The sequence below is a fragment of the Microcaecilia unicolor genome, chromosome 5 (assembly GCF_901765095.1).
Source record: "Microcaecilia unicolor chromosome 5, aMicUni1.1, whole genome shotgun sequence".
Classification (NCBI taxonomy): Eukaryota; Metazoa; Chordata; class Amphibia; order Gymnophiona; family Siphonopidae; genus Microcaecilia; species Microcaecilia unicolor.
The window spans coordinates 116,503,938-116,517,738 of record NC_044035.1 but is presented as its reverse complement, the minus strand read 5'-3'; the positions used below and the strand labels follow the sequence as shown (position 1 = coordinate 116,517,738).

Genomic DNA, 13,801 nt, shown 5'->3' with positions numbered 1-13,801 from the left:
TCCTCTTTCATCATTGACACATTCACAAAGTCTTCAATGCCACTAACTAAACACCATTTTGCTAAAATGAATCTTAATGGTCACTTCCTGAACGATTTCATATTGAAAAGAGGGATCATCCATTGCCAATAATAGTAATAATTTTTTAATAAAAGTACAATTGTTTTGAATCTTTGCAACATTTGCCCCTTTACGAAAAGGGGGTGATCGTCAACAAATTTATTACAAGAAGAAAGATGTACTTTTTGTTGGAACCTATGGTACTAAATGCTAGAATTGATCGGTGTCATTTTTATTAAGCCTTCATTTTTTTCAAAACTTGTTCTGAGACCGCCTATGGGTATTATTGATTAGTGGTTTGATGTTGTGGCATCTGATGTCACTATACACAGAGAGGCCATTTTCTCCAGATTCTGCAAGCCCTGGTTAGTGTCAGCTGGTTGTTATGGAGCATAACTTCAAGTAAGCATATAGTAGAAAAGAATAAATGTTATAAGTTTGGATACATAATTCTTTTTCCTTTTTTCAGTTGAGTACACAGACCCTGAAGCAGCTCAAGTGAAATGCTAGCCATTGTTAGTCATGGGCTTGGTTCAGCAACAGGAGAACAGAGAGAGCTTTTCTGCATTTTGAGCTAAGTAGCCTGTTTTTCCCTTTGGATTTTGAACAAGTTTTTAAGATGAGAGTTTTTTTTATGCCTATGATGATGAGTGTACAGCTCTAGAGACAGTATATGTCTAGAGCTCTTTGAGGCTTTTTCCTTATTGTTAAATTAGAAAAAAATATTTTATTTGATTATATTCCATATGCTTTAAGAATTTGGGAATATGTTGACTAAGGTGCGTTAGCATTTTTAAGGCGCCTGTAATTTTAATGCAATTTAAAAGCTAACAATCCTATACATTTTTATGCCACTACCACTTGACTAATACAATATTTCTTAATATTTAAATATACTACAACCACATCATTGTGTGCACTTGATTTTACAATCTTTATTATGAAAACCACACTTATCTAATATAATAATTCACACCTCCAACGTTCTGAAGCTGACTCCGTGGCAGTGAAGCCGTGTAGTGTTCCTGGGGTTCGTAATCGCACTCCGGATCACTGCCCCGCCCTCGAGGGAACTCTGTATAGTTGACCAATCAACTTCTTTATTGAGTCCATAGGGCTCCACAGTATTCCAATTATATATCAGCTTCTGTTCCTTTTGTACCAGTTGTTTTTCTATATTGCCCCTCCCGCTTTCAATTTGAAACAGTACAACAAACTGCAACTCCAAATGATTATACGTCAGCCAATGATTATCTAAGGAGGTAACTCTTTTCTGTAATCTTATGTTACTTAAATGCTGTGCTATTCACAGTTTTATTTTTTGTGTAGTTTCTCCGATATACCACAGCTGACATGGACAGCAAATGCCATAAACCACATTACTGGTAGGCGGACTTAACCCAGTAGTTCCTGGATTCATCTGCTGCAAATGACAAGGAAAGGCATGTTCTGGGTCAAAATCTGGAAAGATTTACATATGTGCATTCATATAAATTTGCTCAAGAGCAAGTATATGTTTATATTTATTTAGGATTGATATACCACCTTTACTTAAGACAAGACCAAAGTGGTTCACAATATTAATTTAAAACAATGAATAAAATGAAAAGAATGCCATAATTAACAGGAAAGAAAATTACACTCATCCAACAAGATAGTAAAAAAAAAAAAATTAAAGGTAAGGGAGAGTATAATACAAAATACAGGGTAAAAGATAAAAGCCTTCTAGACCGGTCACAGGAAACACTCTAGGGCATCGATGTCTTAAAGACCAGCTGAAAATAATGTGTTTTCAATCTCACTTTGAATTTTACCAAGGAAATTTCATTCCTAACATTGGGGGGGGGGGGGGGGGGGGAGAGTATTCCAAAGACGTGTATATGTATATGTACATGACTGTGTTTTAGTCTAATTTATGCAATGTGCTAGTGTTTTAGATAGAGATATAAATGACTATTGGGCTCATTTTCAAAAGAGAAAAATGTCCAAAAAGTGGCATGTCTGCATTTGGACGTTTTTCTCACAAAAACATCCAAATCATCATTTTCAAAACTTATTTTTAGACGTTTTTCTCTGAAGTCCTTCAGAAGTGCGTCCAAGTCTCAAGGGGGAGTGCCAGGGGCGTGTTCATTGTGGGACTTGAGCGTTCCTAAGACTTAGACGTTTTTCAGCCATAATGGAACAAAACAAAGCCCTCCAGGACTAAAACTTGTTTTTAGAACAAATAAGGCACAAAAAGGTGTCCTAAATAACCAGATGACCACTGGAGGGAACAGGAATGACCTCCTCTTATTCCCTCAGTGGTCTCTAACCCCCTCCCTCCCACCCACCACCAAAAATGTGATGAAAAACATTACTTGCCAACCTCTGTGCCACCCTCAGATGTTATACTCAGGTCCATCAGAATAGCATGCAGTTTCCTGGAGTAGTCTTAGTGGTGGGTGCAGTGCACTGCAGACAGGTGGACCCAGGCTGCTACCTCCCCCTACCTGTTACACTTGTGGAGGAAACTGTGAACCCTCCAAAAATCACCAGAAACCCACTGTATGCACATATAGGTGCCCCCTTCACCCATAAGGACTATGGTAGTGGTGTACTGTTGGGGGTAGTGGGTTTGGGGGGTTTAGCAGACAAGGTAAGGGAGCAATAGTGAGATATGTACCTGGGAGCATTTTATGAAGTCCACTGCTGTGCCCCCTAGGGTGCCTTATTGCTTTCCTAGGATGTCACTTTTCCATTATTCTACCTGATGCCAAGCTTTCTATTTTTTTATAACATCTGAGCAGAAGGCTATGAAGAGGCTAAAAGACAAAGAAAGTGAAAGAGGGTGGAAAAGGGGGAAGTGAAAAGGGAAATGGCAACCCAGAAGTGGGGTAAGATATAAGAAAGGAACTGGAGGTAAAAAGAGGATGAATGGTCAGGAAAGAGCTAGGACTGGTGAAGCAGAGGAAAGGGAAATGAATACACAGGGTGGAAATGTGAGGCTAGAAAGCGGGTAAAGGATTAGGGAATATGAGGCTGCCCAAAAAAGTAAAAATGAAAGTGGGAATGGGAGGACTAGGAAAGTAAACGTAGGAAGTGAACAGCAGGTAACGTGAAAAAGAGGATTCCGGGGGGGGGGGGGGGGGGGGGAGAAAGAATACAATATAGTTATAAGTAAATAAAAGGCAAATGAGAACAATGGTGAAAAATGATGAAACAGTAGAAAATGTCAGAATACATGTTGGGGACGAAGTGAAAACAACAACTGGAAAAATAAAATGATCAAACAAAAAGGATACAAAAATTTATTTTCACTTTTTAGAGTATTAAGGGCCCCTTTTACTAAGCTGTGGTAAAAGGGGCCCTCCACTAGCGCAGCACGAGTTTTTGCCACATGCTGAGTCTCCTTTTACCGCAGCTGGTAAAAAGGTGGAAAAAAGAAAGGGCTGTGCGGTAAGTTCACACTTGCTCTGTGGCCATTTCAGGGGGAGCACTTACCGTCACCCATTGAGGTGGTGATAAGATCTCCCACACTAACACCCTGAGGTGATAATTTTTGAAAAATTCCAGCAGCTCCAGAAATGCCATACGCAAGGGACAGAACTACCACCAGAGGCAGTTCTGGATTGCCACGCAGCAACCCTTTAGTAAAAGGGTCCCTAAATGCGTCAGCTATGAAAATGTGCATTTCTTGCATTTTGTTCTATAGAGGAGAAAAAGCATTTCTGTTTCTTTCCTAAGTGTTTCACAGCTCACAATGCCTGGTTTCTTGGATTTTCCAATTCATTTTTGTCTGCATGTTTGTTTCTAATTGATAGTCTCTTATTCTTTACTATGTGACAGTCTAAGGGGCCCTTTTACTAAGATGTGTAGGCGCCTACGTGCACCCAACACACGTCAAATTAGAACTACTGCCCGGCTACCGTGTGCCCGGGCAGTAATTGTAATTTTGACGCGTATCCAAAACTCACGACAGAAAAAAATTCTATTTTCTACCACATAGTGCTAACCGGGCAGTAATTGGTAGTGTACGCGTGCTGACGATTACCGCCCGGTTAATGTATGAGACCTTATCTCTAAGTCAATGCGTAAGGTCTCAGGCCCAAAATGGACACGTGCTGATTTTTATTTTGCCGCATGTCCATTTTCAGCCAATAAAAAGAGAGACCTTTTATGCAGGTGCACTGAAAAATGGACCTGCGCGTGTCTAATACACGCACCTACACACCTACACCAGTGCAGGCCATTTTTAGTAAAAGGGCCCCTAAGTTTTCTATGTGTAACCAAGATGAGGGATTTTGCTAACATGTAGGAATCTGTAACAGTATAGCTTGTTCTTTTTTCTCAAATGGAAATGTGTTGGTGTTAAAATATTTGCAGTGCTCACATTTCATAGGTAGGATTCATACAGTCTGAGTTCTTGGAGTTGGTTTTGATACAAAATGGTAATAAGCTTTTGAGCATATATTTGCAAGGTTCTATGTTGCTTTATACAATGTCAGGCAATAATGGCAGGTGGTGCTTGTTACTGATGTGACACCAGAATTTAAATAAAAGTTTACATTCCACTTCTGCACTGTACCCACTGCTGAGAGTTTTATTGCTTGATCTGGGAACGTACCATGTGAATGAATAATTTAAAATGGTTTACATGGAAAATGTATGTAAGAAAGATCAGATGTAAACTAAAAAGAAATTCCAAACCATCTGCATTGTTCTAAGCGAAACTTATGTTTCCAGGTAATTTTCAATGTTTGTGTGTAATTTTATTATGAAAAGTCAATTAAAAATTTGTTTTCCACAATATTCTATTGTTTTGTTTATCAATATTGTGAATTAAAAATTGTAATTTTGATTTCAACACAATTCTGACTTGTCATGATTTCAAACTAGTGTACCCCACTGTATAACAATTCTGCTGCATATCGAAGAGGCCAATATATTAAACTAAGAAAACTTTCATCTAGTATTTCAATTTCAGCACACACTATTTTGCTAATGTGAATATTCCCAATAGCAAAGAAATGTGTGTTAACTTATTATGGACTTTATTGTAAACTTTTTACTACACTTCATTAATGTGTAGTTACAATTCTAGACAAAAACGTTTGCAAAGATATTTTCACACATTATTTAATCTTGCATTCAAAACTGATGTGCTGCTTTGCATAATTTTGTGCTGCAGACATTCATTAGCAAGCAACATGCAGAAAACACCTCTTGAGAAAAACAACACTATATGCAAAGAAGCTATTTGATAAGTCAAACATTTAATTACATATACGATTTCTAGGCAAAAAAAATTAAATTTTATAAGAGGTCACTTAGGGCCCTGTTTACTAAGCCATGCTGTAGGTGCACTAATTTTTTAGTGTATGCGAAAAATTAGCACACACTAACGATAGCAACACCTATTATATACCTATGGGTATCTACAGCATTAGCGCACACTAATTTTTAGTGTGCGCTAAAAAGACTGCACGCCTACTGTGCGGCTTAGTAAACAGGGCCCTTAGATTGGAAGGGCAAGTACAGTAGGCACATATTTTCAGAATATTTTATGTAGACATATAGGTGCCTATGTGTCTATATAAAATTGCCCTACAAAAGCTGAAGAAATCATGGCTAAAATGAAGCCATGGACATTTACACCTGTCAATGAGTGGGTGTAAATGTGTACAAATATGGCATGCACAAATACTAGTATTTGATAAATTATGTGCAAAATCACGATGTAGCCTGAGATATACCCAAAATCCATCTCTCGACACACCTACTACAAAGTCACATACACATATGCATTCTTGTCATAGTGATTATGTGAAGGGTAATTTTGTAAGCTGAATTTTACATGCATGCACTGGCATATACACATGAAAATGCTTTTATAAAATTACCCTGTAGTGCGTGAGTTCTCTCATTCAATGTACACTATTTGCAATGTTAGCACATAAAGTGGAGTGGCCTAATGGTTAGAGCACAGGTCTTGCAATCCAGAGGTGGCCGGTTCAAATCCCGCTGCTGCTCCTTGTGATATTGGGCAAGTCACTTAACCCTCCATTGCCTCAGGTACAAACTTAGGTTGTGAGCCAATATCCAGTGTACCTGAATGTAACTGACCTTGAGCTACTACTGAAAAAGGTGTGAGCAAAATCCAAATAAATAAATAAAAAATAGTCTTTACAAAGTTCTTCTCAGCACTGCCTCCACTGCATGCAAATCTCTCTTGTGAATATTCATTGCGGATATCCTAAACATCTGACTGGCTGGGGTGCCTCCAGGACCAGCTTTGCGAACCACTGGTCTACACTATAAATCCTATGAAATAGGATAAGTACCTAAACATGTATTTCCTAGACAAGAGGGAGATATCAAAGACATTGAAGTACATTTTGAGGCTCACTTTCAAAAGACAAAAATGCTCAAAAAGCAGCATTTGGATTTTTTCCCCAAAACATCAAAATCGCTATTTTCAAAAATTAAGACATTTTTCTATGCAGTTTGTCTAAAGTGCATCCAAATCACAACAGGGCATGTCAGGAGCATGTTTGGGATGGGATTTGGGCGTTCCTAACACTTAGACATTTTTCTGCCATAATGGAAAAAAACAAAAATGTCCAGAGCTAAAACCTAGATATTTTGAGGTAAACCTGTTTTAATAACAACTAAGTCATAAAAAGGTGCCCCAAATGACCACTGGAGGGATTAAGGCATGACCTCTCCTTACTACCCCAGTGGTCACTGACCCCCTCCCATCCCCCAAAGAAGTAAAAGAAACAGTACATACCAAGCTCTATGACAGCTGCAAATCCTATGGCTAGTCCTATTAGAGAAGCAAGCAGGTTCCTGGAGTAGCCAAATAGTCGGTGATGCCCACTTTGATTATTCTAAGTGGGGTTAATTTACCACTAACTCATGATATTTTAGAACAGGGACCATTTTATGCAATGAGACTAGTTACTAATAACCAGGTTAACAGTAAAACAGCCCATTTTAACTGTAAAAACTGAACGAACCATGGAAAATAGCCAGCATGGCAAAAGTACAAGCAGAAGAAAAGATAAACAAGACGGTAGAGCACGATGACAAGAACTTTTAAAGGTATATCAGTGAAAGAAGAACATGCAAAGTTTATATTCTAAGACAAGCAGAAAAAAAGTATGGTGTACAAGACAATAAAAGACAGAAATACTAAAAAATAGTTTGTGTTTGATGTTTACTGCATAAGAGTTCAGCAAAGTAAAATTGACAACAGGGAGTCTGACTTATGGTAAAAATGTAGATTTAATTTTAGACTTATGTCATTCCAAGAAGCGTGCAGGGTAAATTACAATATTAGTTCCAAAGCAAAATTAAACAACAATCAAGTAATTGGCATAGAGAAGTTTTAACCTCTATAAAAACGAAGAAAAAAAAAGCAAAAAATTAATCCCATCCACTCTATGTAAAAATCCAATCCATTATGAATTGATGGAGAAGCAACAGAAGAAATAGAGGAGTATTTTTCCAAGCTGCAGGAAAAAGGGCCCTGCACTAGTGGCAGGGGCCATTGTTCCCGTGCGCCAAGACCCTTTTTACTGCAGCGGATAAAAAAGCCTCCAGCACACATGGCCATGTGGTAAGAGGTGGCTCCTGCGCTAACCAGGCAGCGCATGGTGATACCCGATTACCACCGGGTTATCGCCACACAAGCCATTTCCAGGGGGTTTTCTTCTTCCCCCATAAATGGTGCATACTTGGCGCGGGACTACTGCCAGCGGCCGCACTGGGCCGGCAGTAGTCCCGGAAGAGCAAGCAGTAAGCCCGCTTTGGGCTTACCGCTGCTCTGCAAAAGGGGCCCCAGAGTAGCTAAAATTTTAAAACAAAGAAGAAGAAGAAATAGTAAAACCTTAAGCAATTGACCTGGTTTTCATAGAACCATATACCAATAGAGAGCTACAACTCAAACAGGGATTGTTAAAAGTCTTCTCCTAATAACAAAAAAAAAGGCTGCATGTTGAGCAAACTCAAAAATATATACTTCACAGACTGATGTTTTACAATTCATTTACAAGGTGACTTAAAAAAAAAAGAAAGAAGCAAAGCCCCCAAATGAAGAACCACAGGCCTCATCAGCAAAAATGGTCTCCGTCTTTGCTGTATTTCTCTCGATACATCAGGAAACATCCTAAGAGAACAATTCATAAATATATCCTCTTGGTACTGAAAAAACATTTGCAAAACTCAATCTTGATCTGAGGCCAGAGCTAAAGACACTAGCTGGAACAGTCATTTCAGAATCTGATGCTTCTAATGGAACAGATAAATCTAATACATCCACATCCTGATCACCAATATGTTGTTGCGAGAGACGTTATCTTTTACACATAGGTACTGTAGGAAATAAATTCTTTCAAAAGGCCAAAAAGTGAGGCCTTCAGAATTTTCAAAAACTGTAGCATACACTTAGCCCCAAATTTTATATATGGCACTAATTAGCCTTAATTAGAAATAACACGCACAACTTTCTAGGCATCTTCTATAACATTGTGCGTGTAAATTCTAATGTGTACAGTCGAAAAGAGGGCATGGTCATGGGCAAATTGTGGGCATTTCAAAAAACTATGCGCACTGTTACAGAATATACCCAATCTGTGCCTAACTTAGGCGCATGTATTTAGGACTGGTTTTAGATGCCTAAATTTAGGCCTGGTTTTAGATGGCCTAAATTTTAGGTGCAAGAATGGCGCATGAGTGTATTTTATAAACTATGTGTACCAACTTTAGGCATAGTTTATAGAATCATGCTAACTGTGTGGTTTTACAGCACCGATTTTTAAGGCAATATTTATAGAATTCCTCCCTTACTGAACATTATACATGTTAAAGTGTCAGATATTTAAGAAAATTAAAAACCATTATACTGTAACTCCTGGAAATATTACCTAAAGCTTCGCTTTCCTCCATAAGTTCATATTGTCCTTAGGTAGTACCATATTCCTTTCAGAAAGCAATTGTACCTCCTTATTAACTTTATCCACAACAGGTTTAAGTCTTTCCAATTCTGTTTGAAGCCAATTTATGCTATCTTCAAGAACCTGTATTTTGATCTCCAAGATTTTGATCTGTGACATTACAGCCTTCCTGAGGCCTGCTATTGCCTCCCATATAAACTCAGAACTAAACGCAACTGGCTGTTGAAACTCTGGAAAAGGAGAGTCTCTGTCGACAAACCAGGCATTGGAGCAATATCACATTCTGTTTCTATTTGGCTTGCTTCTATCGGCAAAGAAGATACAGGAGAGGAACTTACAGACCCTTTGTTTGAATATCCAGCTTCACATCTACCAGTTAAATCCTCCAGGGGCTTCCAATATCATCTCTCCAGCTCCATGTGGGTCTTCCCTCTGCCACGTTCCACTTTGTCCGATGTAGAGGAAAGAGCAAGGGGCTGGCCAAAAGCAGCATGTCTTCATGCTGCTGCAGCCACCAGAAACCCGCATAAAGTTTACAGATCTGTGGGAAGAGGGAGGAAGGGAGAGAAGAGGGAGTGATGCTGGACTATGGGCAGTGGAGGGAGGAGACACCACGCAGACCAAAAGGATGGGGAAAGAGAGGGAGAGGCTCAGGTCTGAGGAGGGAGAAGAACCAGACCCACAGAAGCAGAAGTGATGCGAGGGGAGAAGGGTGGCAAGCCAACTTGCTCAGGGTGCCACAATCCTTGAGCAGGCTTTGGCAGAAGTCTCTGACTCTTTCACTTTGTATAATGTTCAGAGTACCAAATAAGCACAGCCTGAATTGGTTTTGTGTCTATTTAACCAGTATCAATCAGTGGCGTAGCCAGAAGGCAAATTTTGGGTGGGCCAGTAGGTAGGTTGGGTGGGCATGCATGTCCTCTTCCCTTACCACCCCCTCCCCAACTTTAACAATTAAATACCTTAGCTAGCAAAGAAGACATTCAGCTGAAGACATTCACAACAGCTGTCCTCCAGATCTTTCTGTCCCCTGCAACAGCTCCCTTCCCTGCAACACCACCAGCTCTTCAGCAGTAGCTGCCACTGGATCACCCAAACATATGCATGTATGACGAAGATCTAAGCTTGACATGAACAACTTGGAGGGACAACATCTACTCCTACGCTCAATCTAAAAGCCCACCCGAGATTTCAGGTCAAAAGCAGTCGAGGAGGGGGATCTGACCAGCGGAATTTTCAGCCCATCTAAAAAGATGAGCAGAGGGACAGCGTTCACCTCCCAATGGAGTTGTGTGTAGGGGGAGGAGAGAAACGATCGGAGAAAAGTGCACTTGGACTGGGTAATGTGAAACCATTGTCACAACTTCTTCATTGGACAGGGCAACATAAGAGAAAGACAGGCTTGCATTTCAAACGAGGGAGGGGAGGTCGGGTCTGAGCATTACTCCTCCAACCCAGGGAATGCGGCTCTCTCCAGCTTCACTGTTTCACACTACAGAAGTGTCAAAACAGCACACAATCAGCGCTAATATTTACACCGGAAAAGGTTAAAGAAACAACCCTACATCACAGAGTAGCTGTTGGAAGGGTCAGCACCGCAATCTAGCAAAGCCAGACATCATTGCCGGGCACTGAACGGTGCAGGAATCAGAAGGACATGTGCAGGATCCTGACCTTATTATGGAAACAGGAAGTTTGTGTTCTAAGGGGTGGGACGCTGCATATTCGTCAGCGTGCATGTAGCTAGCAGGTCCCGTGCTACCTTCAGATGATGAAATCGCTACTGCCTGCAGGTCTTCATGATCTGGTGCAAATAGGCTCAAGCAGACTGCACGCTCCACTGCAGGCAAGAAAAATTAGATTAGGACAGAGGGCTGCTGTTATTCACTGCCGCTGTGCCAGCTGATTGGAGGGTCAGAAAGAATGGGTGGGCGTGAGCTGTGATTGGATGGGCCTGGGCCCATCCAGGTCCACCCGTAGCTACGCCCCTGGTATCAATGAAGTCTGAATGCATTAAGATAAAGTTGTCTGATTAACATAAATACAGCTATGTATCTGCTCAGGGTTACCCAGCCAACTATACTCATCTGGTGCTGAATACCAGCACTGATTAAACAAACTGAAACTACAGTAACATAGTAAATGACGGCAGATAAAGACCTGAACGGTCCAAGTTCTGAAGCTAAAGTTAAAGCCCCTTAAAATTTACACTCCAGCCCATCCATATCTATTCAGTCACGATCAGGGCACAGACCGTAGAAGTCCGCCCTACACCGGTTTTACTCTCCAAATACCGGCTTTGCCACCCAATCTCCGCTAAGATTCTGTAGATCCATTCCTTCTAGACAGGATTCTTTTGTGTTTATCCTACGCATGTTTGAATTCCATTACCGTTCTCATCTCCACCACCTCCCGCAGGAGGGCATTCCACGTATCTACCACTCTCTCTGTGAAAAAATACTTCCTGACATTACTCCTGAGTCTGCCCCCCTTCAACCTCAATTCATGTCCTCTATTTTCTACCACCTTCCCGTCTCCGGAAAAGATTTGTTTGCAGATTCATACCTTTCAAATATTTGAACATCTGTATCATGTCACCCCTGTTTCTCCTTTCCTCCAAGGTATATATGTTCAGGTCGGCAAGTCTCTCCTCGTACAGTTTCCAAAATGCAAATCCCATACCATTTTTGTAGCTTTTCTTTGCACCGCTTCCAGTCTTTTTACATCTTTAACAAGATACAACCTCCAAACACCAAAACTGAACACCATACGTCCCAGCACCACATTTTATATCCAGGTAGATTTCTATGCACAAGATTTAGCAAGTCAGTGGTGGGGGAAGGGTTAAACATGAATGACTCAAATTCTGATCTATAAGAGATTAATATTTAAACGGTATATGATCCTAACTTTGAAAGTTAGGTGGTGATGGTGGTCGTGCGAGGGGGGGGGGTAAAACATGATGGACTTTCAAATTCTGATCTATAAGACATCAATATGTAAAGGGTATATGATCCTAACTTTGAGAGTTAGGAGTGTAAATTAGCCTCTGAAAACTAACTACAGCCGAGTATCTAAATTTATGATCAAAATTTACTTAAACTTCCAAATTTAAAATGCTTCACACCAGTATTTCAAATTAATTATTACAATGACAAATGAAACTGGGTTGTGTTATATACAGCTGTCATTTAGAAACATTTTATTGTTCAGAGCTGCTAAAAATATGCTCATGTCTAAATGCCAATCATGCTGAAATGGTACATAGAATTCTTTTACAAACCCAAGATAAAATTTTCACTTCATAAATCACTCCAAAACTCAAAAGAAAACAAATTAATTCATATTACAATACGCAAAACATTTTATTAATTCAACTCATTCATACAGAGTATTTTAAAAGTTATTTACAGTATTTTAGAATTGCATTACTAACAGTTCTAAAATATCAAGCAATGAACAGTGAAATCCTGCCTTTGAAATGTAGGGGTTTATACTAGACTCTAACTTCACAGTGCAGAAGTTGATCAGATTATCTGTACGCTTCCGACACGCCCCCATGAACTTTGGCCGTCCCTGCGACGGAAAGCAGTTGGGGATGTCCAAAATCGGAAGCGTAGCGAAGGCGGGACTTGGGCGTGCCTAACACATGGACGTCCTAGACCGATAATGGAAAAAAAAGGGCATCCCTGACGAACACTTGGTCCTGTTTTTCTTACGACCAAGGCACAAAAAGGTGCCTGAACTGACCAGATGACCACCGGAGAGAATCAGGGATCAACTCCCTTTACTCGTCTAGTGGTCAGTAACCCCCTCCCACCCTCAAAAAACAATTTTAACAATATGTCGTGCCAGCCTCAAATGTCATACTCAGGTCTCTGGAGCAGTTTTAGTGGTTGCAGTGCACTTCAGGCAGGCGGACCCCGGCCCATCCACCCCCTACCTGTTACACGTGGTGGTAAATGTGAGCCATCCAAAACCCACTGTACCCACATGTAGGTGCCCCCCTTCATCCCTAAGGGCTATGGTAGTGGTGTACAGTTGTGGGGAGTAGGTTTTGGGGGACTCAGCACTCAAGGTAAGGGAGATATGTACCTGGAAGCAATTTCTGAAGTCCACTGCAGTGCCTCCTAGGGTGCCCGGTTGGTGTCCTGGCATGTCAGGGGAACCAGTGAACTATGAATGATGGCTCCTCCCACGACCAAAGGGCTTGCATTTGGTCGTTTCTGAGATGGACGTCCTTGGTTTCCATTATCGCCAAAAATCAGAAACGACCAAGTCTAGGGACGATCATCTCTAAGGATGACCTAAATTTCAAGATTTGGGCGTCCCCGACCGTATTATCGAAACGAAAGATGGACGTCCATCTTGTTTCGATAATACGGGTTTCCCCGCCCCTCCATCGGGACATTTTGCGAGGACGTCCTCAGCAAAACTTGGGAGTCCCTTTCGATTATGCCCCTCCACATCATTTTGTACACGTGCTCTTTCAGTTGCTGGGCCTAATATGTGGAATACGTTTTCAGGACAATGCAAATAGACAATAGTTTAAGCAATACCTGAATACTCTTTGTTTTATGAAAGTTTTCCTGGAAGGATAACTTCAGACCGGACTCAGGTAGTTATTTTCAGAGATGAATCCAAATTAGTTTTGAGAATTGTTGGAAGAGTGATTGTTATGTTTTTTAAATTATGAATGTTTGATTGTAACCAGCCAAATTTGAAAAAAATAAACAAAAGAAGAAGATAAATAGCAATTTTAAGAAAATATGTGTGCCTGCCACAAGTGTATTAAAAAAGCCTTC

The 13,801-nt window shown here is 40.5% G+C and overlaps 1 protein-coding gene across 1 annotated transcript in view; it reads right to left on the bottom strand.

Annotated features, from left to right (window-relative positions):
• LRMDA (leucine rich melanocyte differentiation associated) overlaps positions 1-13,801 on the bottom strand; it is a 2,054,983-nt gene that overhangs the window by 1,425,600 nt on the left and 615,582 nt on the right. The gene's annotated exons all lie outside the window — the stretch shown is intronic.